The 22292-nt window shown below is 51.4% G+C and overlaps 1 protein-coding gene across 3 annotated transcripts in view; it reads left to right on the forward strand.

The window, feature by feature from the left end:
- Window positions 1–22292, forward strand: part of Ndf (Nucleosome-destabilizing factor) — a 131196-nt gene that overhangs the window by 58129 nt on the left and 50775 nt on the right. The gene's annotated exons all lie outside the window — the stretch shown is intronic.

Consider the following 22292-nt stretch of genomic DNA (forward strand, 5'->3'; position numbering starts at 1 on the left):
TGAATATGTGCACGATGCATTGAACATGACCGGAGTTCATTTCCGCTTCACCACTGCACCGATCGATCGAGTTGCTGGACGATACACGCCCGCGTCTTGGTCGCGCCGGCATTACTGAAGCAGGAATGATTACTAATACTTTCAACTTCCGTCTCTTGAGCACTGTAAAAAAATGGCCAAGATGTCTACATTGCTGCTTCTATTCTATTGTAGGGGACGCACTAGTTAAAGTGGTGTGTGCATGTCGTACTTGTGCTATGCAGCGATATATTTTTGAGAGCAGCATTCCGGGCAAGTTGGTAATCCATTACTTAAATGATATTGCGCGACAAAAAACGACACGGACGTGAGAGACGACACACCAAGCGCTTGGTGTGTCGTCTCTCACGTCCGTGTCGTTTTTGTCGCGCAATATCATTTAAGTAACCGATATATTTTGTTTATTTCCGCACAGTGTCGATTGAAGACCGTTGTCGCCATCAGAGACAACACGGATTTGTAGCAAACATATTGTGAGAAACTGCAAAAATGACTTTAGCTCGTATGTGCCGTATGTATGTGCCGCATCGTATGTGCTGACGATTTTTCCGGCGGTACATACGATGTCGTTTCCAATCACCTGCTCAGCGTCACTTACATGGTTAAGCAGACGCTGCCCTTTCGCCGCATTGCAGCCATAAAAATAATCGTCAAGCGTACCGATCTTCTTAAAGGCAAATAGAAGCGTGTACAGTCTGTTTCACACTTAGGGGAAAACTCGGAACGTATTGCATCGCGATGCGGCAAGCAATAGAGTTGTGCGGTGGCAGCAGCAGCTCGAGCAGGCGCAGACGCTCGAGGGGCGGAGTCGTGATCTGCGTCGTCTGCTACGGCGGTGCGCGCTGGCCCCATTGTCGGGAAGCGTGCTACTGTCAGGGGCAGTGCACGTATATTTCTTCACTGTGTGTGCTACCGTAAAAAGCAGCGACAAGACGCACCAAGATGTGCGCGCAACGTGTTCAGTCTTTGTTTGTCTCGAAAGGAAAACAAAGCACTCAACAATGATAACTATGGGAGTCGAACACGATGAAACAAACGGATACGATTAAATGAATGTTTTAGGTTCAGACAATGAGCTGGAAATTATTTTTCTCGACAATCATTCGCTACACCAGACAGACTCTGCCCGCCGGCGGGGAATTGGACACGTCACGCTCGGAACTTCAGTTAGTATCTCGTCATGTCCCCAGCGGCAGCGATGACAGCGCTGATCCTGGACGGCAGTGAAGTGCAGAATGACTTGATCAGGGATGTGTTCATTCGCAGCACGTCTCAGTCGCTGACGATGGTGGATCGAAGCCTATCCTCGGGCGACTGATAGAGGGGATGGTGCGCCAGCGATACTTTCAACGAGCCCCAGACATGTTAAATGATGTTGGCGCCCGGGGATTGAGGCGGCCACTCCAAGAGAGTGACTGTGCGCTCTTCTAGCAGTTGTTGCACCACACGAGCAGTGTGGATCGGCGACCTATCGCGTTAGAATATATAGTCGCCTTCCAGAAACGGGTCGTCAAGAATGTATGGAATCAGTACGTCGTCTATGACTGCCCTGTAGCGATGAACTTACCTTCGAGGCGTATCAGTTGGCGTCGCACAACGCATAGTAAAGAATACCGGCTCATTTCACGCCGTAGCGATGAGATCGGCACCCTGCAACTGATAGTAGAACGTTTACCGACAATGCGGCCAGCGCGCGCCGCCGTAGCAGACGACGCCGTTCAAGATCCCGCCCCTCGAGCACCTGCGCGAGCTGCTGCCGCCGCCTGACTCAAGCGCTCGCCGCATCGCGATGCAATGCGCTCCGAGTTTTCCCCTAAATGTGAAACAGACTGTACACCGCCCTTCACGCGCACACACGTAGGCACACACACCGCGCGCGGCGCGAAACGTGCCCAAACACGCGCAGTGCAGGAGGCAATCAAGGCGGCGCGAACGAGAGATGGGAGAGGGGTACCACCCGCTAATAGAATTTAGCTTCGCATGCGGCGCTCTCAACGCCGGCGCAGCAGCGCCGCTCTCGGTGCCGTTCTTGTCCATTGTTGCACGCCTGGGGCAACTCTATCGTTGGTCGTGTGGTGGCGTCGGATCGGCTGTCTTTGGTCGTGCGCACAGCGTCTGCTTCGTGCAATGCAGCTTGCTAGGCGATAAGTTTCTGCTTTACCCAGCGATACCGCATGCACCCCTTCGCTGGGCGCTGGCAACATAGGGTTATTCGCAAGAACAAATGGGAACGTGCTTGTTATCTACAGACTTCTCTCTCTCCTGACATCAGACCTTTCAATCTAGTTTTGCCTCAAAACCCTTCTTCCGCTCTCAGACTAAGTACTGCCGGAAGAAACATGGCATCCTGGTTAATCATGCAACACGCTCGCCAGTGGGTGTTAAGGTAATCTTGGTTTTGCTAAAAACTTCGCTTTGTTCTATGTCATGCAAGCGTTTTCGTTGCCTTGCAGCTGCTCAGTTGTGTGCAGTTTCTAAGGGCCCGTATTTAAAAGGTTCCTGTATTCATATGTGATCACGGCCCACAGGCATTGCAAACGCAGTGCAGTTGCGGATTGAACACATTCCAACGCGCGCGGAGTTGATCGATTGAGACAGTTGGTGCGCGGGTTGCTATGGGGAGTTTTCATTCAGTGCTGCTCGAAGTGCAGCAGTTAACGTATTAGCTGCGGGTGGCTACGTGCGCTCGTTGGTTGCAGCTGAGTTTATCTGTGCAGGCCATTGGGAGGGCCGCCGGTTTCTAAGAGAAGGAGAGGGAGACGTGACTGTCGTCGCGCCGCATCTGGCGAGGACGGATGAAATAACCGTTTGTCCTTTTGACTCCTCCGGGCTGTCCCTACCTCTCGCCCTCGTTTTATCGCCGCGGCATAACGTGGTAGCGCTGCTGTGCCCCGCGGGGAGTACACGATGAGCCAACGAAGGGCACACTTTTCTTTAGGAATTTTTGGCGCTGTTTTGAGCCTTCTGCGCGCGTTTTCTTTTGAGTGCTCTCATGTGCAAACGGTTTTGCACTGCTCGCTTAAACCGATCGAGCCGTCTGGAACGTATGCCGTGCTCGTGGTTTCGTTACAGGCGCGGCCAGACGTCGTCGCCTGCGGCAGTACTCGTACTGTTCGAGGAGCACACTGCCGGGTGTTGACGTCATTGTAGGCGACGTGTTGGGTCTTTTTACGTGTTTTAGCTTTGAGGACAACGAACCTTCTATTTCCTCAGCGGTTCGCTGGCACCTGGCTACCACTGAAGCGAAAACTGCGAGTCCGTTGTCAGTCTCTCCTACATGGTATTTCTCAAGAATGATGGGCGATAAAAGGCTGTCGAGTCACGGCACTTGTCTTACGTCTGCGCTTCCCGATTAGTCGTTATCTGATGTGAAGGGCCAAGAAAAAAAAATCACTGAGGCTCGCAGCGGCTGATATACAGCTCACGTTATCATGTAGCATGGCCGTCTTGGGCTTTTATTTTTTATGTTATGTTTTCGAGCGCGGTGGTCTTACCATAGACTGGTTTCAGCAGTGCGCTTGGAGTACTGTGCTTCTGTATTCGTGGAAAGCGACATGGAAGGCTGTGTGTGGACGATGGTGTGATGTGTAACAGTAGTCGTCGCGGCTAGTACAAATGTTGCGGTGTGCTGTATACACTCTGAGCAATCTCGCGGCACATATGGAAATGAAATGCGTAAAGAAATGAAAATGCGTGTGAAGATGTTTGGGTCGGTTGTGCATAACGTGCTAAACCAACATTATGAGAGAGGCTGTCGTGGGTGGGCTCCGGAATATTTTTGGCCAGATGGCGCTACGACGCTTTCATTTATCACCCCAGTGTCACCGACACCGGCCGCTAGGGATGCAAATAATATTAAAGAAAAAAAAGTATGGGGTTTTACGTGCCAAAGCCGCGGGTCTGATTATAAGGCACGTGCACTTAAATCTAAACGTACGGGTGTTTTCGCATTTCGCCCCAATCAAAATGCGACCGCCGTGGCCGGGATTTGATCCCGTGACCTCGTGCTGCAAAGAATATTAGACATTAAACCAACGACTCGGCCTTTACCGTTTGCCGGAGCGCTGCACGCCAAGCTTTGCTCGGCTGGACCTCCGAAATCTTCGCGCTTCGATGGCAAGCATTCCGGCTTCTACGGAGCGTGCGCACTTGGGCATTTTCTTATTTAGTACACTCTCGCCTCGGGATAAGCAATCGCCGATGTGACAGCGAAATGTTTGTCTCATCTCTCCCATTTTGCTTCCACCGCTTGCTGGGCTTTGTGTTCCGGCGCTTCTGACTGTATAAAGCTTCACCGCAAGGTGCCAGTAGAGTCCTAAAGCGTTTAGGTTTCACTGGGAACTAACCGTTGTCGTGGGCCGATCTCGGAGATTGTGCAGTCTAACACAGCGGTGAAAACAGCGCGGTAGTAAGGGTTCCTCGCATGCTTCCCTCGTGATAGCTTGCGCTTTGAATCGAATCCTCTAGTTTCTGACGCTGCACGGGGTTGCGAACTGGTCCTTCGGCAAGTGGCGCTAGAAACAGCGGTTAACTCCCGCTTTCGGGGGGGAGGGGGGGGGGGGGAGGGGGGGGGAGGCACGGTGGTACGGGGAGTGCCACCCGTAGGGCAACGTAGTGCCACAAATAATCACCTTGATAGCAACTGTCGTTGGTTCCTCATTTAACGCGCACCGAACGCGCGGTACACGACCGCTCTTGCATATTGCCCTTATTGAAGTGCAGCCCCGCCTTCGGAAATCGAGCCCGCGACCTCGTGCTCAAAAGCAGAAGGCCATAGCCGCTGCCAGTGAATGCTCGTTCACTATGTTTAGCCGGTACGTCAGAGAACCCCAGTTAACACAGCTCATGTGACACGAGCTGTGTTAATAGCAATCTCTTGTTGTGTGCTGCAGTGCGTGGTAGGTGCTCATGCTTTCACTACTTCTGTTGATAGTCGCGCAAAAATTTATTGAGCGTTAGCGCGATAATAATTTAATTGCGAGTCAATGCTTGTGTTGTCTGCGCTTCTGTTGTCCTTGTTTGTGTGCGTGTGTGTGTTTCTAAGTTGTCCCCATTGACTTGAATACGTACCAAAAACTCACTCAACCTTCGATCTTCTCGGTACTACAGCTGATTATGAGAGCAGTGTTTTTACACCGTGCGATTCTCGCATTCGCGCGTCCATTCCTGCGGGGCAGTTTTCCGCTACCGAAGGAACCAGTCTAGTGGTGCCCTGTCGGTACTTTGGTTGTGCCAATATCACCTTGTGACGTATCGCCCGAGACGCAAGTGAGCAGCTCACGCAGGAAGTGAACGACGTCGTGAGCGGGGAGAGTCGTGCCGTTCAATCATCGGGGTCGACTGCCAAAGCTCGGCGACTGATTGCGCTGGCGGACGAGTGACAGCTCCATCGGCCCTTCGAGAGCCTCACTTAGCCTCGGCGCACCTCTGACAGATGCGTTGGGCACTCAACAACGGCCTAGTGGGGACGTGAGGAGCCGCGCAGAGCCCATTAGCGACCGTATCTGCCGCTGCTGTTTGTGAGGCGTTGGCGCTCCATTTTTCACGATGTTTACTGAGCCATGTGTGGTCTCTCTCGTATTGCAGCACCGTGCGCGTTTAAATTTCGACGTGAAACGTCTTTACAGAGGCTCAAAGGGGGGTCGCTTGCTGAAACCGATGTAAGGAAAACATGTTATAGCATTATCGCTTATATCTTTGCAACCGTACTACCCCCGCATTTTCTTATTCTAGTGCCCAAACGCCCACTCCAAGACAAGCGAACACTACGAATAGGGAGCGAGCACGATTTCAAGATTAAGGTACGGACACACTGGCGTCAAAACGCGCGCGGCACGCCGCCGGCGGCGCGCCGCGTGCCGCAAAACCTGCCGCGGAACCGGTTTGGTCTGCCGCGCAGAGGATGGGTCGAGGAGCCATTTTCGGCGGCTTGCCGCGTGCCGCGAACCAATGAGAGACGTCCGGGCTTTCTCCTAAGCGCCACCTCTTGGCTACTGCCGAAGTTAACTTCCAGCGGCGGCGGCGGAACCACGATCGACGACCGAGCGCTCCGAGCCAGCTGCGACAAACAGCGCTAGTGCTTCGTCTGCGTGCCTTTTGCGCGCGCCGTCGTCGCAACAGCAGAGAACACACAATGACCAAAACGCTCATCGTCGTCAGAACATCGTCGTCTGCATCTGCCATTGCAGGAATCAACGCGATCAGCGCGCTATCTGCTAACCGAGCAAGGAAAAAGCGCGCGACAACCGCGATATCGCGCCTATGCTCGCGCCGTTCGAGACAAGGCGAGATCAGCGCTGTCACGTGACTCCGCGGCGGCCGCCGCGCGCACTACTGATGTGGCCTCTCTGCCGCGCGGCGTTCTTGCCACCGGCGGCGTGCCGCGCGTGTCTTGCCGCCAGTGTGTCCGTACCTTTAGACCGTAAGACTCCCACTAACTGTAACAAGAGTTAGACATGTAAGCCTTCTAATGCGTGAGTAAATGTGATTTGTGCATTTCGTAACGTCGTTTCTCTACTCTAGGGTTCATGCATCATCGTTTACAGCGCGCGCGCGCGCGAGGCGTTTCGCGTGCCGCACTACGGCTACGTCCTTGCTACAGCCTATATTACTTCTTTCGTGCTGTCTTACGGCGTGGACACTCGGGGGAAAAAGAATGATAGAGAAAGGAAATGACAGTATTTGCGTCTGACGCTGATTTCGGCAGCGAAAAAAATTAAGCAAAACAAAATCGTAGTTCGCGTTTCCAGGAATCTTGAACAGGCGCGATTTTCGCACTGGGTGATTAGGGCGGATACTGGTGCGCTTCGATTGATGTATACGGTGTACGTGCGCCTTCCATAAAGTGCCCTGTAGAAGGACTGTAGCGGGCTGAATTGCTCGTAACCCGTCGTGGCAGTGCAAGAGCACCATATCCGGAACGCGAGAAGCATCGATACGCCAAGCAAGCAGGGAGAAAAGAAAAAAAGCGGGAAAAGCGCAGCAAGTGACGGGGGCCAAGTGCATTAAGTAAAGTGCGAGCCCGCTATTGATCGGTGGGATATGAGCACCCGAGTTGTTTGCGTGCGTGCGGTCTTTTTCCGCCGAGGTGCGTCTTACTTCGAGGGCGCACCTGCAGTTTGCGCTTCCTTGCCAGTGTGTGTGGTTGAGCCTACACGCCTCGTTCGCTTGGCTTCGCCGGCAAGAGCTGATCACGCTGTCTATCGGGAAGGGCCGCTGCGATGTCATGAAGGCGCCCAGGAAACGCGCCCAGGAACAGGCGCTGTTTTAAGGAGCACTTTGCAGAGCGTTCGGCACGGTTATTGCTTATCACAGGATCCTCATCTTTCAGGTCGTTGCTACGTTATCGCCTTGGCGTCGGTTCTGAACCTAGTGTCTACAAATGTGGATCAATAAAAGAAGTGCAGCATGCGAAGCGTGGCGCCCTCGAATCGACGTGTTTCGATCGGCGCGGTCTGCATATTGCGTCAGAGGTAGCGGGTGCGCCCGGCATTGCACTGCTACCGAGAACAGCATCCCTGCGGATGCGGGAAAAATTTAAATGCGAGCTGTGTGAGGGGCGGCGCGCCCGCAGAGGTTGCCCCTCTGACGCACCGCACCGACTGCAGCAACAACACGATTATACTAAATACCTAGCCATTACGTAGCTGGGTTCTAGAATTTCGTGGGTACATTTGCTTTTCGTTTCTCCCCAGTTACTGCTCATTTACTCGCGCTATCTTGATGGGGCCATTTCGGTCTTGACCCACAACGCCCGCGCGCGAGAAGACACAGCGTGAGTGTCCGTCTCCGCCAAGCTGCAGTTTGCGTTTTAACGCGACAGCGTTGAGGGCCCCGTGTTGCAGAAAGTCCCGCGTTGGCGTCCAGCGTCGTTTCGGCAAAAAAGAATTTCGAACCACGCATGCCCAGGCCCCCCATGTGGTGCAAGGAAGTTACTGAAATAGAGTATAATTTATGAAGTTAAAATACGTAGAAAAATCGTAAAGTGCGACTTACACACAACTTACAGACATGATAGCGTCGGAGTTTGTTTTGAATATACCAGAAAACATAATTCTGTTATGCAGAAACCCCAAACACAAACCCCTTTTCAGAGCGGTGCGGCCCGTTCAGTTCCTTGCAACATAACCATCGCGGCCGCCTCCGCAAGAAAGCTGCAGTTGTCGGGAAGCGTGACAAGCAGACAGGGATCTTTGAAATTGGAATGCATCATGTAACCGCACAAAAACAAGGGACAAAGAAGGAACACACAAGACAGGCGCGGAACTTCAACTAAGATTTACTCCGGGAAATCCCACATTTATACATGTATCATAATCACACTTGCTAATCATCGAGACAACCATCACTCGACGTTGGCATGCGGGCGTGCATGCCAACGCGTTCCACTCTTAAAGGCGAAGCTTAAAGGGACCGACAACTGGCCAGAATGTGTTGTGAGACGTTGATGGAAATGAAATGACCATGATTTATAGTGATAAGAATCCAGCACGCTATTTGCGATTTAAGTAGGAATTGTAATTTGAAATCGGCAAAGAAAGTCTGAAAAACCAGCAAGTGGCGAGACATCTTGGTATTTCGGATGTATTTTATGAGATTACTGTACGTAAGTCGACTGTCATTAAGTACATCATGGTGATTGCTTAAAATTGCAGTTGATATTGCGCACTCGTGCATTATTCTATATGCTTCGGAAATCAAACGCACGCGTGGCTACGGCAACACGCTTGAACTCCGTGTCACGTGTAAAGGCGTCGTATCGTTTTCGACCCGATTGGTTTCATTTTGACTGCTTAAATACCGAAGCAGTTGGACAGGAAACCACCTAGCTGTTATCGCAAAAATCATTTAAGAATTCGGAAAACATGAAGCGCAGGAACGTCGACTGACAACACGGCCAGCCACACTTGCCTGCCTCCCACTAATACCAGCCTATAATCGCTATCGCGCGCTCACTTATCACCGTTTTCAGCATGCTTCCAGTGAACGGCTACATCCTCGCTGCAGATAAAAGAAAGATATCTGATTAAAAAATGTTCCACGGCATTTTCCGCGTTAGCATGATTTCATAATTTGACACTGTCCGGCAAGCTTTCCATTGCACTAAAAAACAATGGGTACCATGAAAATTGGTTGTCAGCTCCTTTAAGCGTTGCTCCGCTTTTTTTTTTCATTAGTTATTGCGCTGCTGAGCGTGACTTGAAGGGTTCGATATCCTTTCGCGGCGGCCGCATTCCGGTGAGGGAGGAATTTGTCTCGTTCGTCGAGTTTGGGAAAGCGCCCAAGAAACTGCTGCCACCATAGCGCGCGCGGTGCGCCTTCGTCCTCGAGGAAAGCGACGGCGGCTGTTCGAATGGCAGCGCCCGGCGCGAATCGCTTTCGCGAGGCTTATTTCATCGTTGTTTTATACGATGCGTGAACGTACGAGCTTCCCGGTGGCATTTATGACTTCCCTGCTTGCGGTGTAACGCGCCAGCCGCGTACTGTGATCGCGTTGCATTTGTACAGTAATTCTTTTAGGCTCGTCGCGTGGCTGATCGGAGGAACGTAGGTCTGGCGAATCATTCCCCTGTTTACGTCGTTCGGACGTTCCTTTCTGCGCACCAGCCTACGTGTGACGCAAAAAGTCGCAGCGCAGCTTCGGTGTTCGCTCTGTGCTTTCGTGCCCTTTTAGTCTTTTTTTATGTGTATATATATATATATATATATATATATATATATATATATATATATATATATATATATATATATATATATATATATATATTTTCTTGTTCGTCCTTGTCGTACGTGAGCAGCTGTAGCCCGCATGGAGTGAAGCTGACCGCGAAACGCTGGAGGGCAGCCAAGTGGAACCTCGGCGAGCCGCAGCCCTGTCGTTCGTTCGTTCGTTTGGTGCGTTTGTTGACGTCGGCGGTAGGCGTGATGCACTTTCGATGCTACTGATGGACGACAGTGTAGTCGCCGTTGGTGCTCCCGTTGCGTGACGGGATGCTTGGCGCGGCCTTGCCCGGACATGCGGGCCGAATCGTTGGCGCTCGTCGCGGTACGTGCCTCCCCGTGGGGCGGCCGATTTCAGAAGCCGGGTAAAATACCGGACGTTGTTATGTGTACTGCTGAGCGCCCCGAAGCTTGCACTGCGGCCTATGCGGTGCGACGTTGAGGGCTCCGAATTTAGAACGTTCGTTGAAGTCTCGTTGTGCGCAAACGTGCTTACATTCGGGCTCAGTAGAAAGCGTGGAACGGTTTCTTGAATGTCTGCAACTATCGAATGCTGCACCGAACGAAACCTCTTTTTCTTCTTTCTTTCTTTTTTCGAAAGTTACATTTTACGCACCCCACTTAGCTTTGTTTTCCCATATTTATTTGGTCGCTTCGCAACTAGCGGACTGCTCGGAAAGCGTCGCTGACATATGGCGCGGACGTGGACTTCAGTGCCTGGTGCCGTGTGTTTGCGGTGGTGCGCTTGTTTTCACGTCCTCTCTCTCTCTCTCTCTCGATGTCGCTCTCTCTGGAAGCTTGTTCGTTCGGCGTTACTTGTATTTCGCGGCTGTTCGGCTCTGTTGCAACTAAACTAGCCTCGACCTTCGCGCAAGAATGGGCAGCTTTTACCTACCTGTGTGTACGCCCTTGCATCGTACACTGCGATTAAACAAGCGTCAAGAAACACCGTGACAAGAGCGGACAGTTCTGCCCACCATTGTCGCGCGGGGGGTCAAGTTGAGTGCGGGTTGAGAGCTCGCAGTGACATTTCTCGGCCTTTGTTTTGGTCCGGCGCCGTTTTGGCAAGTTGTCGGGACCGCGTGCCGCTGGGAGCTTGTGCGATTTGTACGGTGTGGCCTCAGCACCCACTCTCGCCTACACTTCACATTTGCGGCTAATCAAAGTAGCTTAGCCTGTAGGGTCACTGCAACAGCGGTGGTTAATACAAGAGTACTTATGTGTTTTTAGTGCACGCCAGTTAATCTTGCGAAATCGTTCTGGGTTAACGGCGACATTACTCGCTGGCGCGTCCTCCTTCGCTCAGTTGTCCTTGGTATCGACCGGAGTAGGATATCGTGTATGGGCTACTGTTATAGAAAGTCGTATTTCATATGTTTTGCTTTGTCTCCCTTCAAGGTTTCTATCGACGTTACAGAGATCTCGTATGCGAAATTTGGGATTTCGCGATAGGCACGCGAATGGTCAGGGACGCTAAAAATAGGTCGAAGAGCCGCTCTACTTGAGGTATATGTCGTTTCCGAATGCCACCCATGCGCGGACGATTTCTCTTGGCTGCTACTTCGGCTTTTGATGTCTCTACATACGCGAATAGCTTCTTCCAAACACGGCCAAAATAAACATGAACCAGAAAGAAAGAAAGCTCATCTTGTTATCCATGTTCTTGTGCGCTGTCTTTGTAACAAAACGCCAAACATCGCATCCATTCCTGCAAACACTCCCGAACCTCTCGTAAGGTTCGTTTTACGATTTTACGAAAGTTGCATCAAGCTTTACAAAAAGAAAAGGTAAATAAATAAACTGTTTGGTCAAAGGTTTCACTCGTTGCTCTCGAAACCTTCTGTTGGGAGTCTTCTGATGGCAAAGAGAGGCAAAAGCAAGTACCTCCCTTCGAGCAAGCTTATACTGAAGTCCCTGAAGCAGGCGAAATCGGCAACAGCAAAGTCGCCCAAAAAGACACTATGATCTCAAGACAAGGTGTTGCTCGTAAAGTGTCTGCTATTACAATTTTGTAGGGGCTTCTTGTGCTGCGTCTAAAAGTAAATCATCGGCAGTAAAGTGCCGTGTGCTGTGGCAGGCTATTACAGATTGCGTGCTTACCCCTCGCTCGTCGCTTGATGTCGTGTGCACAGAATTTTTGCGAATACAAAGGTTCACGGTTTGGCAGGTATGTCTTAATCAAGACTTACGAATTTTGAGGGTGTACAATTGTGCTGGAACTCGCAGCGTTTGCGTTGGTTTCAGGCTGCGCATAAATGCGTATACTCTGCGCCAGGGTAGGTTTTTTTGCGTTTGACACCGTCTGGGGCGTGATGGTGTGAAATAAAAAAAACTCCCCCACCACCGTTTGTTTTTAGAACGACCCTGTCTTTGTTTTTTCCGACCACTTTGTGGGTCCTAGATGCTGCTGCCTTAGTGACTATACTACTGCTTGGGCCGCCAAGTATATATAATTGCATATGCCAACATTCGAGGCCCATCCTCCAGAATGGCTGCGTACCACTGGGTACATGCCCGAATAGACAAGCAGAACAAGAGGCAAGATGCAAAGATGTCGACAACAGAAAATTGAGGAAGTCTGCTACAGTGAAGTGAAGACGGTAGCCACCGGAAGCAGCCGAGTGAGGAGAAAGAAGTGAACAAAATGGGCTTGTATTGAGCGAGGAGCCTCCGGCTGTACTGAAGTGAACGAGTTTCAGTAAACATCAAGAAAAACTGCCCTTATCACCGATCGGGCAGGATCTGCAGATTTCGCTTTTTTTGCTAGCTTTAGGTTATATATGCGAAGCGCCGACTCCTTAAGTGATACTCGATGAGAGCCTATATGGCACTTGTGGGACAGCATTTCGCGGTGTTTGATTGTCTAGGAGGCTGCGTGTGTGCGCCCACGGCTCTTACTACTTTTCCCACCTTTCCGTCTGCTTCGAGTCGCGTGCTCTCGGTCTGCGAGCGGCGTAGAAATGCGAGATCGCTCGCTGCTCGCTGTTGTCGGGGCTGAGGATGCAGCGCACGGCGGCCAGAGGGCGGCAGACATGAAACGGCTAACGAATGAACTCTCCTCGGGGGGAAAGCGTCGTCTTCGCGTCTTTCGCTCGCATCCACTTCCGACCGGCGTCGCGCGTTCTCGCCGACCAAAAATACTCCTGCGCAAGCTAGTTTTGCCCGCTCCCCGCCTCGTGCGTGTTCCTTTACTTGTTTATATTTTCTTTATCGTTTTCACTTTTGTTTTTCTGCGCGGCCTTGGCGAGTTCCGGGGCTGCAGTGATTCCAGCTTCGGAAGGAAGAAGCGGGGGCCCCGATTCCCCCGGATATCCGGGGTTCCGCGGACGTGCCCGCGTGTTCCTCTCCGAATTTCGGAGTTTGCGCCGTTCGCGCCTGGCTTCGCTGTTTGAAGGAAGCACATATCCTGTCGGTCCTCTTTTCTTCGAGGCGGGGGGAAGGGTGTTGGGGGGCGGGAGACTGCAATTGAATGAATTCCCTGTCGGTTTTAGATAGCCCTGATAGCCCTGAGTGATTAACTTGGTTCGTGCACTTGTGATAGCGGGCAGACAGCTGAAACGAAAGAAAACAAATGCACACGTGCTTGCCAATCTCTGTTGATTGGTACACTACGCATAAAGAGAGAGATAGAAGAAAAAAAAAACTCAGTGCCCTTTCACGTTGTGAAGAAGGATGCGCCGCGAAGCTGTGTATGTGGGCCCCTTAATGGCGAACAGCACCTCGGCCACGGGTCGGGTCGGCATTGCACTATCTCCGGGATCGGCCCACGTATGGGGAGTTTTTTGCTTACCACGCCAACGACACGAATATTTCCTTGGACGCTAGAGGTATACGCTGTAAAAAAAAAAATGCTGAAAGTTTTATAAAAATATCCGAGGTGACGCTTTTTGCTGTAGCTTGTACTTTTATGTTAGCAATGTCCTGCGAATGGCAATGCGTGCCGTGTATCACGCTTCCCTCGCCTGCACTTGCCTTGTGCACTTTGTTTACGGTTGCTTTCCTGTTCCGTTCTGCGTAATCGATTTCACTCCCTAGAAGTTACCAGCACAAGCTAAGGCATGGGTTGCGCGCCCCCTTTTTTCCTCGTCGGTCGGTGCGCCTATTGAATCGCGTGGCCTCTTTAATGGAGGCTTGCGAGCGAGCGATGGCGCGCGCTGCTGTGGCGCCGTGGCCTTCACTCGCGCATTGCGTAGTCTGGAAAACACAGCTGCCGCCGACGTTGTCATTGGTGTCGCGTCGCGCCGTCGGTTTTTGCGGTCGGCCGACCGGAACTGCCTGGCGAACGAAAGAGAGCAGCCAAAGGGCCACAACCAATGGCCTCGTTTATTTTCGCTTCGGCGCGGATGCGCGGACTTATCGTTCGGTGTAACGTCTCTCCTCCTTCCTACTCCTCCCTGTCGGAGCGTTTCGATATCTGCCTTGAACACCTGTTACATACATTGTTTTCCACTTATTTCCCGTTGTACATGTACCAGGATAGTTTTTTCTTAAATGCGTTTTTTTTCCTCCCCCTTTCATTTTCTCTCTCCCTTGACAGTCGCGTACTACAGTGTGTACACGTTCAGCCGCGAAAGCAATGCCGTTTGTCGCTCACTCGCATCTCGTAGTGTGTAACGGTGGTTTTCGAGAACCTCAGTCACAGATTCTAATCGCATCTCCATCCTGCAAGGGCCGTGCGAAGGCTAAGCTTTGTTGCCGTGTCATGGATAGCTTGGCTTTCTTCCGACGTGTGTTAATCGCGAGACAGTCGATCATGTCAAATCGCCTTAGGTTAACTTCATTAGTAGTGCCTGCTTCCCGTCGCCAAATTTGTATTGTGTTCGCTCCGCGTATGCGTGGGGAAATTAGCGTGCTTTTCACGTTGAATTGGCGGAGACGCGAAAACAAAATTGACCTAGTTTGCAGTTTGTGCAGTCGGAGTTATTAATGCACTTAATGATAACTTGCAATCGGAGTCGCAGGGTTTTGTTTTATGCGCCTTGGTGTATGAGGTCGCCTACGTTGTACCACGTAAAATAATGCACAAAAGTAAGGGTGGGCTTGCGTCGTAGGCTATTCGCATTACATTGCGCAGGGTTCGTATGCGTCCTTGAAATCCTTGAAAACCCTTGCATGTGAAAAAAAAAAATAATAGTAAGGGCGGCTAAACTTCCTTGAAAGCTCGAGATGCGGGCGAGTTGTGAGCATTCGAAGTAACAAACCCCGCATATGGGGCTATGCCATGGACACTGTCAATAGGGAAACAACTCTAGAGAGTGGCTAAATGATTGTAAGTGGCGTGTCCGCAGCCACCAACGACAGGCTTGTTTTAAGTCACAGTTGCCATCGTGGAGCTAGACAAAGCCAGATCAAGCGATCAAGACGTGCTACAATTTTCTTTTGCTAGCTGGTTCGCATCACAGCAATCATGAATTAATTTTGGAGCCGTAGACTCAAGAAATTCTTGCAGGAAACTGTGTTTGTCATTTAGCTTTATAGCACGAGTAGCTTTTGCTTAATACGGACACCACTAACAATCGTGGCAAAATGCGATTGTGACATCATTATAACAGGAAAGTTCACTTAGAAGGGCGACCTAAAGAGCTTGAAGCGTGTGTCCAACTCAGCAACGGCTTAGCTGCGCTATACTTCTGTACTTTTCAGCCTACGTATGCGGATAATGTTTGTTGCCCCAACCTTGAATTTTGGCCTTCGGCGTACTTCAATATTGAGGCAGATGTTCTGCATGAACACTGATCACGGATTAGACTGAACGAAAGCGAGGTCACTGAATTGGTTTGCAGCCACCACTCTAGGTGTGCCCGTGGTTGCGTCTCATGAATGCATGCTGTCGCTTTTTATTAGCATCTTTGCGGTCGCAGACCAGCGATTCAATTGCAAAACTGTGTCGTTCTCCTCGGAGAAGCGACATAGTTTTCTGGCGCATCGCCTTACTCGTTTTTCTCGCGATGATTTGAATCCGAAATGAAGCAGTGGCAAGTTTCCTCCCACCGTACGCTTTTTTCCTTAACGTCCTGCCACTCGTGTCTGCTTCCAGTGGTCCTCTGTCATTGCCTTTCAAATCGTTTTTTTTTTCTTCTTTTTTTTCCCTCTTGCTAGAACCGTTCGGCTGATCTGAAGTATTGCTCGAATATCGTTAGGTAATTTTGCTAACGTACGAAGCACCACCGAAATAGGGGAAGTGGCCGAAAGGGTGGCGAACCGAACTTTCCCTCTGGCCAACACACACGACTGTCTGTGTTGTCGCTTGCTGCGTCGTTGGAACATGAAAGCCACCGTTGGCAGGTTTTGTCAATCGGAAGAGGCGATCGAAATCACGAGCTGCACATAGAAGAAATGCTCGAGAGAAGAGCGGCCCGAAGATGTCGCTGGTGTGGCCGAGCGTCTACGGGCGTTGGGCGCACTGCACCGGACACTGTCCAACCAACGCGTGCTAGACGGCACAAGGCCTGCCGTAGCCTTCATTGCCGAGTTTCTAGTGATAGATGCGTCAACGTAGTAAGCACTGCTGTATATATTTTTTTTTTGGGGGGGGGGAGGTTACGTTACGCCCACCCCTTGCGTGGGCGTAACGCTTTGAATTAACAGTGCTTTTATTTGCAGTCACTTGCGTCCCTGTCCCCCCCCTTCACTATTGCAGTCTTCCGTCAGCAGCTAGAATTGGGTCAATATAACGGGTGTAGCTTTCAATATTTTGAGTTTTAATACATCAGATCCCCGCTGTGTGTGTTCTTTGTTTAATAGTAAGCTTTGCCTTGTTCCGAAACGTATTAATGATTTCTTTTTTCGTAATACTTTCTTTCGTCCGGTTCATCTTTTTATTTGGTAGCCCATGATAGCTGGGTGTAGCTAGCAGGTCTTACTTTACATTGTTGAAACAACGCTCACCCCCCATCAATCACTCTTCTGGCCCATATTTTGTTTCGGTCTTGTAACACTATAGAAGGAGGTCGCCCACACACAAAATTGAGTGGGACGAAGCGTTTTTCGATTTTTATTTTTCTTTCGTTCCTCCCGTTTTTGTGCCTTGTGGCGTCTTCTCCCTGGGTTGTTGCCCGAGCGTGCCTGTCCAGAAATCGAAACGCTCCGCTGGCGATGTATCGACCTTGCTTGGCGCCCGTCTTGGCCACCGTGGAGCCGTCGTCTACCACCGCTACTGTGCCGACGTGCGCCTCCGAGCGTGGGTGGAGAGAGAGCGAAGAGGGGGGGGGGGGGGGGGGGGGCGTTACGGTGCGGCCGCCAAGGTCGTCCGATCGACCCGTTGGGCTCTGCTCCGGTGCCTTTTTCTTTCTGAGCCGCCGCTTCATTTCGTTTGCAGCCGCCATCGCCCGTCAGCTGTTTCGAACGCTTACTATGCGCGCACCATCGCGCGAGCTGTGGCGCTGCGGCGTCCGGGTCAGCCTGCCGCGGCCAGGTGACACACGTTAGCATGCGGCCGCCGCTGGTCGCGTGATCTGCTGTTGACGCCGACGCGAGTGCCCGAAGTACACGCAGCTCTCTGTTATGCGAGTGGTGCCTTTCTTGATTGCGAGTCCGGCTCGCTTGGATTCCGAGGCCGGCTTCTGTCGTGACCTCTCATGAGCCTCTCTTTATTTATCCCCTTCCCGCATCACTTTATCTATGGCGACATCATTACGCTATGAAACAGTTAAGTCGCGTACTCTTTTAAATTTCGCGGGGTGCCGTGTTGTAGAGCGTTGCGCTGCTTGAAAAGGCGGTCTCACGAATGTGCTTGGGAACAGTCTTTCGTAAATGGCTTTTACGAAAGCCATCAAAAAGAATTAGGTCTTCGCAGAAGTACCTTAGGATATACCGTGTGTTCCTGATAACGTTAGCTAAGCTGTAGAAGAGAGAAAAAAAGAATTTACGGGCAACATACATAATAGCCTACGGAGCCAAGTAGTTAATTCGTCGGCACGATTGATTCTGTACCAAGGTGGAGAATGAGGGGGAGTGGTCGGTAGGCGTCGCAGTCAAGGGAACACGTTCTCCGTGCGGGATCATTGACTGCAGCCGCGTTGTGTCATTGAAGGAAACGACGCGCAGAGTTCGCGTCCAGTGCCACTGATCTGTATTGCCCAAGACGCAAAGGCGGCGTCGCCCCCACGAGCAAGCATCGATTCGATAATGTGCGCGGAGGCGCGGAGAGGTCGCAGCGTCCTGTCTGCAGCCTCTGCGCGGGGCGACGTTTATTTGAGGGGCTTCCTGTGCTGAAAACGACGCACTTTCAGATACAGCACGGGTGCAGTGGAAGCCTGGCGTTCAAATGGGGTGGGATAACGAACTCGGTCTGGTGGCGAAGTCTCGAGTACGGCTGCTTGGACGCGGAGCTGTCGAAACGGGGCCAATGGTTCTTGTTTCGTCAACCTCCCTCTTTATTATTTTTTTTTCTCTCCGAAATTGTCCTCGGGCGTTTTATTGACATTCGACCGGGATAGTGGTGTGCGTGTTGTTTCGTCACGTCGTGGGGAGTTTTTCATCGAAAAGAAATCGCAAGGACACAGGGAGACACGTTGGACACACAGACAGTGCTATGCATGTCCACTGCGTGCCTTATTATCTCTCTCTCTCTTCTGTGCGAAATGGCAGATACCATCTCTGATATCGCCTACCGTGATGGCTCAGTTGCTAGGGCGTTCTGCTACTGAGCACGATGTCGTAAGTTTGCCTTCCGGCTGCGGCGGCCGCATTTTGATGGAGCAAAATGCAAAAACGCTCGTGCACTATGTAGATCCAAGTGTACGTCAAAGAACCCCAGGTGGTCGAAATTAATCCAGAGCCTTTCACTACGACGCCCCTCGCAACTCACTGTGCAGTTTCAGAACGTCCTAGACCCCTCACTTTTTTTTAAGTATTTGAGTTCACGGCCACGCTGTTTCTTTTTTCCAGCGTAAGGAAAAAGTTTCGATGAGAGGGCGTGGTGGAGGAATGCTATTCGACGTCTCTTTTCAAGCGTAAACTACAATGTCTTTGTTAATTAATCCGCTATTATTATGTGCACTTGAACATTGCCTCGTGTGGAATATTCAACCGGCGATGCGTGTAGACTTTCGTGAGCGTGTTTCCCGGGATATACTGTATTTTTTTAATGACTTTGCATAGTTATTTTTTTAACCGCCAATTTAGCTTGATTACTCCAAGGTATTTACTTTGCTTGTACGAGAGATAGAAATGCATATTTGACTAATTAAATCGCTAATTCATAAGTATTACTTTACGGCACACATTGCAATTTACAAATAGTGGCTGGTAAGTTCGCAAGGCGCATTCACTTGGAACAAATTTACAGTTGACACCAATTTCGATATATTCATTCTCAAAGTATGCGACAAAATATATGGGCGTTCCAGTTACCTTTGTGCTTCAGTGCATAAAACGCCAGTTAAAAAAAAAGTGGAACGATAGTGCAATATTACCGAGTTTCACGGCGTATATCTTCCTTCCAGGTGGATATGTTTTGTTAACTCATCGGCTGCAATTAATAAACAGCAATTTGCGCCGAAATTTAACTAACTAAAATTCATTATTTTTGTTAATTACGCTGTTGTGCATTTCGATTTAGCGTACTAATGATGTCCGCCGCTTCAATTATCCAACTGAAGAAATATAATTGCGTTATCTGCCGTAGGCGATCTTTAAAAATTCTGTGTAATCTAAAAGGAAACAACTCGTATGCGGTGGCGTAAGCGTGCCTCTCGTTCTTTGCCACCGGCGCCTTTCAGCCGAACGCGAGGGTGTTCGTGGGAAACCCAGCGGCGCGTGACCTTTTATGGGCGTCTTACTCCTCTTCGACGTGTCTATAAAGATTGTAGCCGAGTTGTTTGTGCCAAATCCTCGACGTAAATGTCAGCCCTTGCTATGCCGGATTCTGAGCAGCGGCAGCTTCGGGTTCTCGCATTGGTTACGCGATTCAGGTACCGGCTCGTGGGCACTAGTTTCCCGTTTCTTAGCAGCGAGCAATTTCTTAAGTGTCTCTTCTTTTTCTTACATAGTAAAGGAAAAATCGTAGCAGCCTTTTTAATGCTCCTGTGATTAGCATTCGGAACAGATTTGAAGACTAGTTTGGCCAGCCCTGACCTCGCATTTCGAGGCGTTGCGAAGCGAGTAAGTTGCTTTAATCAGAGCAGACTACCGGTTTCTGGCAAGCCATTCTAACCTGGTGACAGCGCGTCCGTCGTCAAACCGTGGCGTGCGCCCTTCGGCTGTTTGATCGATCATAGGGCGTATGGAGACAGCACGGCGAGTAGCGAGCCAACAGTGTGGCGCGTGATCGCCGGCAACGCGCATTGCTACAGCACGCTGTCAGCTCGGGTGCGAGAAGCCGGCGAGCTTGCTCCGCCATTTGACGCTGTTAAAGGGCGTTGCCCTCGCAGAAACAGCCGCACTGTGCGCGCCGACGCGTGCGAGCTCGGACAGCTGAGCGCGCGAATTCTCGCCGGCGTTGGCGTTTGTGGGTATGGGGGCAGGGAGCTGCTCCTTGCTGGCTGTCGTCATCCGAATCAACGTGGCGCATCGACAAAGCACTGCGTTGGAGGTGGATTGCCGCGTTCCCGCATTGTTTGCGCTACACATTGTAGAATAGGATGGATTCGTTCAGAGGGGACCATCTATTGCGCGCTCAACTACCGCACGACCTCTTGTACCCCGTCTAGAATGCTTCGTGCGCGTATCCGTCCACCTTTGAAAGGGCGTAAGGGCTCGCTGTCTGGCCGAGACTCTTGTCTGCGAGCGCAGATGAAATTGGATGGAGAACGACATTGGTTGACAATGTCGTAACGTGATTATTTTCCTCGTGCGATTAATCTAAGCTGGCTGACTGTGTGTGCGTGTGTGTGTGCGCGCGCTGGGGGAGGGGGCACACAATCCTCTCCCCCATCCTTCCGCTTCGCGTAAGGAATTCATTGTTCGGCATTCATTGTTCTCCAGCACTTATAGTTCCGCTGCGCTTATAAATAACAAAGCAAGCAGCAGCGCCACGGCGGGGCGAAGCCGCGCATGCTCTGCGCGCCCGCTCAGCAAAAGCGATATAACCGGTCTTGACCGACGGGAGTCGACTGGCCCGGGCAAATAAATTACCACGGTCTGCTTTGATGCCAAGTGGCAGGTCCGCTTCTAGACGTTGAATCTCATATTTTGCCCAGATGCGAACTGCTCATAATTCGATCGGTGAGCACATATATCGCTGCGGTTTCCATGTGACGTGCACAGCGTTGCGAGCTCCTGGACGTCGTCCAAGTGAGCTGAAAGCGACACCGCAGAGAAAGAGCGGCGACTCCGCAGCTCTTTTCACCGCCCACTCCATGTGCCCGAAGCGCCGATAAGCATTTTTTGTTGCTTTTAGCAGGGCGCTCGTGATTTAGCGGCATGTGGTCGCCGCCAGAGATCTTATGACGGAAACCGGTCACTGGAGGAAATATGTCACGGCACGTATGCGAGGCTCAGTCACTGCTATCTGATCCTGGCGATCCAAGCTGTTGTAGATTTCTGTAAACATGCAAAACGTGGGAGTCGGAAGATGTCGGAAAAGAGGTGGTGTACAGCGTCTGTTAGGCCTTTGCGACGGCCTTTCAGGGAACCTCGTCGAGTGCTTCCAGCGCATATAATTTGTTTTATGTAGTTCGATCATGCTGTGTCTCATAGTGCACACGAACAAGAGCTTCCTTTTATATATTGCGTAGGTAGCTCCTTTCGAAAGCCAGAATACCATGACGTGGGCATCGTTCGCGCGAAGTGCCGCTCCTCCGCGGTCTCGAAAACTGCGCTTGGTATGTGGAGCGTGCCCCCCCCCCCCCCCCCCTGCTTACAACGGGCATAGCTGAGGAGCCGGATGGCACCTTCTGAGCGCCTTCTCTCGGTTTCAGTTTACAGGCAGGGTTTCTCTTGAAGTCGCGAAGGACACTCCTCATTAGCGGTGTTACGTTTGCACTTGACCGTACGGCGACGCCCTGTCAGAGCGGCCAGTTTCCTGTTGTTGCCCTCGGCAAGTCGCCCTGCCTGCCCGCAGTGTTTGCGAAAGAAAACATGGGAAAAAGTAGCGAAACGGCCGACGAGAACTGCTGCTGGTGTGTGCTTACGCATGCCGTGGTCCGTTCACCGCCTTCCAAACAAACAAACGGACGGACCAGTTGACGCTCGTGGCCTTACTTGCGCACGCGTAGAACCGCGCGCTCACTTAACCAATGAAGCTGACGGCGGTCCCCTAGGGACACTGAGGGCGCGGATGAAAGCGCCCCGCCTACGCCACAATTCTTTGGAGGCGAGGTATGGAATCCCAGCGAGGGAGAATGGTAAATAGGGTCCGCCGGTTTGCGGTGCAGCAGGGAGCACCGGAGCGGCCGAAAAGTTGGGTCAGCGTGGGCGTCTCTCGGAGGGCGCCTTGCTGCTCCGATGCTTCCCGCGCAGAGTTGGCGGGAAGTTTCGGCTGGAAACACAACGTTCCTCCCTCGCGCCTTTCCGCGGAAGCGAGATATCAGGGTTGGCGAGTTTAGATTCCCCGCTTTCGAGTGCTATAGCCGAGTTTACGACGGGGCTCC

The sequence above is a fragment of the Dermacentor andersoni genome, chromosome 4 (assembly GCF_023375885.2).
Source record: "Dermacentor andersoni chromosome 4, qqDerAnde1_hic_scaffold, whole genome shotgun sequence".
Taxonomy (NCBI): Eukaryota; Metazoa; Arthropoda; class Arachnida; order Ixodida; family Ixodidae; genus Dermacentor; species Dermacentor andersoni.